The sequence below is a fragment of the Triticum aestivum genome, chromosome 2B, assembly GCF_018294505.1.
Source record: "Triticum aestivum cultivar Chinese Spring chromosome 2B, IWGSC CS RefSeq v2.1, whole genome shotgun sequence".
NCBI classification, from domain to species: domain Eukaryota; kingdom Viridiplantae; phylum Streptophyta; class Magnoliopsida; order Poales; family Poaceae; genus Triticum; species Triticum aestivum.
The window spans coordinates 152210726-152219503 of NC_057798.1; the positions used below are offsets into that span (position 1 = coordinate 152210726).

At 47.8% G+C, this 8778-nt stretch overlaps 1 long non-coding RNA gene across 1 annotated transcript; it reads right to left on the minus strand.

The window, feature by feature from the left end:
- Nucleotides 1-1876: 1876 nt before the first annotated feature.
- On the minus strand, nucleotides 1877-2747 carry LOC123040898 (uncharacterized). Its single transcript, XR_006418314.1, has 4 exons — nucleotides 2461-2747; nucleotides 2254-2357; nucleotides 2023-2174; nucleotides 1877-1949 (listed from the first exon to the last, which is right to left on the minus strand). It is a non-coding gene; the product is annotated as an uncharacterized lncRNA (long non-coding RNA).
- Nucleotides 2748-8778: the final 6031 nt, after the last annotated feature.

An 8778-nucleotide genomic window follows, 5' to 3' on the forward strand; every position in this document is an offset into this window, starting at 1 on the left:
ACGTATCTGCGCGTCCCTGCCGCGGGCGGCGAGGGAAGGCCCGCGGTACACCTTCGACAGCCCGCTCTGGGAGCCCTACTTCCGTCGCCGCCACGCCGAACAGCTCGAGGCGACGAACGGCATCGAGCCCTCCGGCAAGCTCAACTCCGAGGGCCGGCGCCGGTGGTGGGGCGTGCCCGGCCACACGTTGGAGGCCGTCCTCGAGTATATCAAGGGCGGCAACACGTCGCGCCTCGAGTACCCCGCTCCCCCGTCCTTCTCTCGCCGGCGTGGGAGCTCGTGGACGCCGAGGCGCATGGAGCGTCCCGGGGCGTCCTCCTCCTCGTCCGGCCGTTCGTCCGGATCTCCCTGCCTCCGCCCCGTCAAGCCGGAGCCCCAGGACACGCCTATCAGCACGCGCACCCGCAGCTCCGGCGTCCGCATCGGCGACTCCACCCTCCCCCCTCCGGCCGCTTCATTCTCGTCGAGCCCAAGCCGAAGCCGGGCCTCCCGCCGGAGTACGAGGAGATAGCCCGGCGCGGCTTCTCCGACGAGGACGCGCTACAATGGGCGCGGGACAACTACCTTCGCGACGAGATTGTCCGGCAGCGCCGGGCCCTGGAGGAGATAGAAGCCCGCAATTGCGGGCGCGAGGACGAGCACGGCGTCGTGATCCTCGACAGCGACGACGACGAGGAGGACGCCCCCGGACCGTCCAACCCGCCGCGCCAACCGAGGGAGGGATGCAGCAGGGACGGCGGCAGCGGACGCGGCGGCGGCGACTACACGCGGTTCTATAGCCTGCATGTAGAACCGCATGGGCGGGCGGCGAGGAGCGGCGATGGAGACGGCGAGGAGCAGCCCTAGTAGTTTTTTTTTCTTTTTTTGTAAAATATGTTTAAATTTGAACGGACTCGCCGAAGTTTGCGTTGAATTTGTGATGTGTTTGCGTTGAATTTAAGTTTCTCAAAAAAAATGTGGGCGCCGCGGCTGGGGTGCATCACGCCCCCAGCTCGCGGTTTAGCGCCGGTGCGTCCCCATTGGACGATTTTTAGCCCCTCCTAATAGACCAACGATTGAAGATGCTCTAAGGCAACACACGGATCTCGCTCGAGGAGCCCAGGGTCGCGCCGGCATTCCGGGGCAGCGTGAGGTAGGATGTCGCGGGCTGGAATGACGCCATTCGGGTTTGGACATCCGGGCCATGGCACCGTCGATGGTCACCTCCCGCTAACGTGCTCGCACTCTCCACGAACGTCGATGCCCTTGTGCCTGGAACTGCGTTAACCTTATTAGGTACTAGATCATCGATGGCGCGCGTTGCCGCACCCGTCTATTTTGACAATTAAATGATATTATATTTGTAAATATATATAGAGCTATGTACGCAAGATGAATGAAAACTGCGTTAACCTTATTAGGTACTAGATCATCGATGGCGCGCGTTGCCGCACCCGTCTATTTTGACAATTAAATGATATTATATTTGTAAATATATATAGAGCTATGTACGCAAGATGAATGAAACTTAAATTTGTAAATACTCAACCGTATCATTACTCAGTTATCGGAGAGCAGACTTTTTGCAAGAATGTAAAGTGGTAGTAGAGGAGAGCTGGGATTTGTCTTGTGTCTAGTGAACTTAGAAGTTGATTCGAATTTTGACTTACTGGTCATGCCTTAATGTAGACTCTTGATGGGTACGAGTCAATTTACATTGAAAGAACAAATGTTTTATTGTCTCATCATGCTGACAGAAGACACATTGCGTACTTCCATGCCAATTTCTCTTAACAAGATTATCTTTAGTAAAATGACTCCGCGACAAAGATACCATGCAAAGATTTTATTCTTAACATGGAAAATCAGTCATAACTAAAGAAGAGATCTGAAGACAGAAACTAACCTTGGTGTCTTTGGATCTTAATGAATGAATCAATCTCTTCCAGTCTTTTATCTCGATCCGCGAGCTAAGAAATACCAGCACATGAACTGCCCATAAACAGGGATGGAAAGGAGCGGGGGCATTGAAAAGGGACTCACCAGTACAACCACGCCTAGGTCTGGGCTTGGAGCCTTTGGCAGGCAAAGAAGACATGGGTGTCCACGAGTGTAAGGTGGAAACAGAAACGATGGGCTCCTCGCCGCTGCCGCTGAATGAAACATATGGGGATGCACTGCATTCTATTCTCCACCTATGTAGCATTAGGAGGAACATACAGTGGACTTAAGATCATTTTACCTCCAGCACAAAAAAGAACAAATTAATTTTACCTGGAGTCTCTACAAAAGAGTCCCAGAAAAAAGGAACTCGCCCGGCCTCCCTGTTTTGCTATCCCCTCCACATTGTACGCTCACACTGCAATCTAAACACAACCCTGCCAGCAAGACAAAGGGGCAGATCAAGAGAAGGCACACGGGACGGAGATATCTAAAGGTGACGCCTCGGGTACGGGGATATCATCGCAGCGGCGAGCGTACCTAGGGCGTGCAACAGACCTGGCGGAGGCAGACAAGCGGATCCAGTGCAGTCCCCCCGGTGAGGCTCCGACCGTCGAGTCGGTAGAACCCTAGCCGCCATGGGGCCGTCGCGTTAGTAGAACCCTAGCACAGTCGCCATGGAGCCATCGCGTGGATCAAACCCTAGCACAGCGCGGCAGACGAGCGGATCCCGTGCAGTCCCCTGGCGAGGCGCCGTCCATCGCGTCGGACGACACGCACGCCAAGGGTTGGGGGAGCTCATCCGTTTGGAGGGGGTCTCGATCCCTTTCCTTTTCTCGTGCATTCACACGTGGGGAGACTGGCACAGCCCATTGGGCCTAATTTAACGTAGAACGCCCAAAAATGTTAACGGAGCAGCGGCCCAGGATCGTCAGCGATCGGTATTGCGAACGAAACGAGACTCGGTGCGACTCGCAATTAATTTAACGGCCGGAAATGTCCCAAACTGACAATCCCAAGGCTGAAAATGTTAATGGTCTGAGAGAACGGGAAAAGTGCTCAGTTATAATATATCTAAATGGGCATATTTGGAAAGTAAGGAAATTACGGATAGGAAAAACTGCTCTTTGCATGCAATCGCTTGACATGCGGGACGTCTCTCTCTGTCTAAGCATGCAATCTACTCCTACTATTTCTCTCTCTGTATGGACGATGGACGAATGGCCAGCAATTAATGCATGATTCGAAGGAGAGTAAATTACGGGAGAATTAACTGCATGGACGTAGGCAAAAACTCGCCGTGGGATTGATCCGGCAGAACATTCAATCTCAACCATTTGATCTAATGGCAGACCACCAAAACAATTAGGACCCTCAGATTTAGTTAAGTGGATTAGATCCAAAGGTACTGATTAATTTGGGTACACAAAGTTTGGTGGTTTTAGGAGAATTCATGTTTGCTCTTTTAATAATAGTAGAAATGACAGACAAGGCAGAAGACACGTGTGGCTTCTTTAGCAGTACATGTTGTATTTGCATCTTTAACACCATCTCTTTCCATGAATATTGAGATGCTTCAGGGTCAAAAGCACTAAAAGATTATTTTGATTTTGATTTCCATCTTTACACAGAATTATACCAGCGGCTGTCCTATAATTACTATCCCGCTTAGGATGACCTACATCTCTTGTCGGGCCTTCCGGCCTTATGTTCCATCATCTTATGGTGAGGAGTTTGGATAGTCTTGTTCCAGCGGGGCTCGGACAGCTAATCAATCACACAAGAACTTGAATTGATGGTATATTATAGTATAGTATGGTTACTTTTGTCCTGACCTGCGGTGTTTTATTGGTGTGTTGCAATGATTTCTGCGTGGAAATTTCTCTCTCTGGACATTCAGGAACACATGTGTACTTTAATTTGGCTACAATGAGACTTTGTACTATCAAATTAAAATGTGTATGTACATCTCATTTTAGACAAGGTGCAACTTTTTATTAAAGGGGTTAAATTTGTTGTCGTATGTGCTTGCCCACAACTAAACCAACTAAACCATGTTTTTTTTCATCGCTAACATGGATTCGGGGGGCCTCAACGCCATTTGGCGCAACGGGTCTAAATTTTTACCGTGCGTACTTGCTCAAACAGAAGATTATTGAAAAAACCATATATTTTCAACACATGTGGTTTTCAATGAGACTCCACCCTACCAAAGTAAAATGTGCATGTATATCTTATTGTAGACAACATACCTATATTTTTTTATTAAAGGGGGTTAAATTTGGTGCCGTATGTGCATGCCCATAACTAAAACAACTAATACATGTTTGTTTACAATGCGCACATGTAATCAAAAAGATACACGTAGTTTTATTTCATACTAAAGGGGATTAGATTTTGTTTCACATAGAACTCTATGCTACCTGTTTTACCCAACTAAGAGAGATTAAATTTGTTGTTATATGTGCTTGCCCCTAACAAAATCAATTAAACCATAGATTCATTTTCATCGCTAACATGGAATCAGCAGGTCTCTGCGCCATTTGGCGCAACGGGTCAACTAGTACTCTTAACAAAATGTAGAATAAAGGCAATGCTTATGAAAAAGATTCTGTGGTAAACTTCTTGAATTGCCCCCCCCCCCATCAGCATGGACAAGGGCTTTATAGAGCCTGTCTTCACCAGTAATGTAAGTTTGTCCTTCTCAAGCCTTCAAACTTTGTTGTGTATATTTGGTTAGGCATGAATGCAACATCTGTTTATTTTTGGTGTTTACATCAAATTGCATGTTTAAAGTTTATTATGTACTCCCTTTGTTCCTAAATATAAGTCTTTCTAAAGATTTCAATATGGACTACATACGGAACAAAATGAGTGAATCTACACTCTAAACTATGTCTATATACATCCGTATGTAGTTCATATTGAAATCTCTAAAAGACTTATATTTAGGAACGGAGGGAGTAGTTCATAAACAAAAGTTTGTCCTTCTCAATTTAAGTTTTCAGTTGTACAACCAAGTTCCTTCTTCATACCATGTAAATTAAACTATATAGAGCAAGTGATCTTCTTTTGCACTACATGTATGCTTTTGTTCTTCATCCGTAATCCAGTGGTGTGGTGAACCTACCCACTACAGCACAATATCATATTCTGCAATGTCTTAACTATGAACAATGTCATATCAGTCTACTATTATTTAAACCGTCTCTTTATTTGCTAATCTAGAATGAGATAAATTGACAGCACACTAACCATTGATACTTATGAGTTCTTGATCTGTAATCCAGTGGTGTCGTGAAGCTGCCAACTCCTTCACAATGTCATTTCCTGCCATGTCTTGACCAGAACAATACCATATTGTGTTAATGCATTTTTAAACTGTGTCACTTTATTCATCAGTAAGAAATGTGATAAATTGTCAGCACTGATACTTATATGTGCAAAACCTGTCATTTGTCTGCTTATTTATCTTTCAGTGTGAGGAGGATATAAGTGTCAAACAAGTGTAGTCTTATCAGCTTGCTCAGCTGCTTGCGGTGCAGCTCCCGAGCAGGGCTAACCTTTCTTGAACTCTATTGAAGTGTTGTCGGTTTTGTATATTATTTTGTCGGCGTGTTTAATTGCATTGGTGGCGATCTTCGATGCCCAGTGTATGTAATCTGCTGTCTGCGTGTGCTTTATTATCATAGTGGCAAACTTTGATGCCCAGTGGATGTAATATGCCATAATTTATTTATTGTATAGTCTAGGTTTTTTCTTATTCACGATGCTGCAGTTATTTTACTGTATATATATCCTGTCTTCACAGTAAAGCAGCCGAACCGTAAAATTACGGTACATAATCGGGCCGTCATGCAATCAGATGTATGATCCGCATCATGGGACCGATCAAACTGGCTCACTAGTAGATTCAGGCCTTTAATAGGCCGAGTAACCCCCGGCCCTCTTTTCGCAAGAAAACTCAATGGGCTTTTAGGAGGCGGAGAAGTAGGTTGGGCCTGAAACGTGCCGAACAGCTCACGGGCCGGCAGCAGCCCGAAATGGACCCCGGTCCATGATTGTGTGAATCAAATCATGGGCTTTTAACAGGCCAAAATTGTCTCGGTCCTTGTTTGGCCCAATCATATCGGTTGCGAGCAGGCCGGATGCAAACCGGGCCGTAGTTAGGCCCAACTATATGACGGGCTTTTAACAGGCTGAAATTAATATAGGGCCAAAATGTTAAACGGGCCCTTAACAGGACGAAACTAATATCAGGCCGATTTACTAAATGGGCCTTTTGTAAGTGGGCCCAAAATCATAGCGTCCAGTTAACGGGCCGAATCTGATATGGGCCATAATTGAGGCCAAAGCCTCTTAAAGGGCCGGACCTGATCTGGGCCGTGATTTGGCCCAGAATGTGGGAGGCTTTTAACGGGCAGGATCTCATATGGGCCATTATTAGGCTCGAAATGTGGCAGGCCATTAATGGACCGGATCAAATATGGCCCGGCATTTGGCCCAAAACATGGCAGCCAGTTATGGGCCGACCTACTAGGGTCCTCAAAATCTTGTGGGCCTACAGCTCGGCCGACCCATTAGTGTCGGCAAAATCTTGTGGGCCTTTAGCTGGGCTGGCCCCATTATGATCCGCAAGAATTTTGTGGGCCTTTACCTGGGCTGGCCCATTATGGCACACACAAATCTTGTGGGCCTTTACCTGGGCCGGCCCATTATGGCCCGTGAAATCTTCTGGGCCTTTAGCTGGGCCAGCCCATTATGGTCCGCAAAATCTCGTTGGCCTTTAGCTGGGCCAGCCCATTATGGTCCGCAAAATCTTGTGGGCCTTTAGTTGGGCCAGCCCATTTAAACTTGATGGGCCGTGCCACGTGTCGACGTATCATTGGTGCCTTCTGTCCAATGAGTGGATGACATCTGTCCCAGCGATGAGTCGACACGTGTTTCCTCCAGCCAATGATGATTTTACACGTGGAAAATCCCCATTGGTCGGGGCTGTTAACGGGTTATCGGATCCAAAACCCGACCCGATAGCTTAACGGTGTTCCGTTACGGTGGATGCCACGTGTCGGTCACCCTTGATGAAAGCACTTCTGTGACGCGCGATTTATCGTCATGGAAGTGGACACTTCCATGATGATAATTTTGGTAATGTCATGGAACACTTCTACGACATCACGGGTATGACTATCTTGATTCTGTCATAAAATCGTCATGGATGTACATGCATGACAAAAAACGCGACCTACTTTGGCAAACACGTATCATCATGGAAGTGTATTTTTTTTGTAGTGTTGCCATCTCGAATTTCGGATGTGACTGGGTCGCTGGTGCCTCTACGGGCCAACCAGCTGTCCTCGCCTGCACAAAAGCGGGTCATAAGGCTTGTTAAGGCCGCCATCGTCCTTGGCTTTTCTTGGTCGAGGTGTCTGGCAAGCCACTCGTCCCGTATACTATGCTTGAAGGCCGCTAAGGCTTCGGCATCCGGACAATCAACAATTTGATTCTTCTTAGTGAGAAATATGTTCCAAAGCTTACGGGCTGACTCTCCGGGCTGACTCTCTGGGCTGTTGTATTATATGACTTAAATCGTCTGCATTCGGGGGTCGGGCATAGGTCCCTTGGAAATTTGCCCTGAAAGCGTCCTCAAGTTCCTCCCAACTTCCAATTGAGTTTTCGGGGAGGCTTTTCAACCAATGCCGAGCTGGTCCTTTCAACTTGAGGGGAAGGTATTTGATGGTGTGGAGGTCGTCCCCACGAGCCATGTGTATGTGAAGGATAAAATTTTCAATCCAGACCCCAGGGTCTGTCATTCCGTCGTATGCCTCTATGTTCACGGGTTTGAATCCCTGTGGGAATTCGTGATCCAGCACCTTGTCGGTGAAACACACGGGGTGCGTAGCCCCTCTGTACTTGGACATGTTGTGACATGCTATCGACGGTTGTTGTGTCCGGGTTTGATTCTGAACTGGTATTTGATCATTATGATTTTGGTGACCATAATCTTGTGCTGGAACTCGTCCTCTAGATCCGTAAGTGGACCTGTTCGCACCAGCCTTTTTTGTCCAAGAGCTCACGTAGATCGTGGGTTGGCTTGTGTGCGGCACCGGTGGCTGTTCTATCATGGCCATGAGGTGGTTGGTCCGGTTGATCGGCCGTAGTATTCTTTGGCGGAATGGGCTCTAATGCTTCATTGTCGAATTTGGGCAGTAGCTTGCACTTTGGGTAGCTCTTTGTGTGGCGATCGTCGCCATATTTTTCTTCAGTGTCTAGCACTTCCTTCCATCTTCGTTTGAGTGTGTCCTGCGCGGTGTTAAGCCTTTGCTTCTGCTTCTTTAAGCTCCTTGCCGTGGCAATAAGCCTTCTGCGGAGGTTATCTTTTTCCAAACGTTTTTCCGGGATGATGAATGCATCGTCGACCGGACTCTCATGCTCTCCGGGGGTGGTTTGATGAGTTCGACCCTCGGGGTCGCTGTTATCAGGCGTCTGCATCGAGCTGTGTTCAGCGTGACCTGGCTTATCCTGCTCCATCGCTGGGTCCATATGGTCGTTGTTTCCTTTCCACTCGACCGGAGTGTCAACCTTTCTTGCGTTGTTATCGCCATTTTTACTGTGACTAGACTTAGAGCGGCGCCTGCGTCATCGTTTTGGCTTTCTCCGGGGGGGTTTGTCCTCCGTTGTGTCCTTTTTGTCACCATTGTCTTCTTTAGGTGTATCCACCATGTAGACGTCATATGATGAAGTGGCAGTCCAGCGCCCCGTGGGTGGTGGTTCCAGATCGTCCCCTGCATCGACATCCATACCATTGATGTTGTCGGAGTCGAAGTCAAGCATGTCTGTTAGGTCATCGACAGTGGC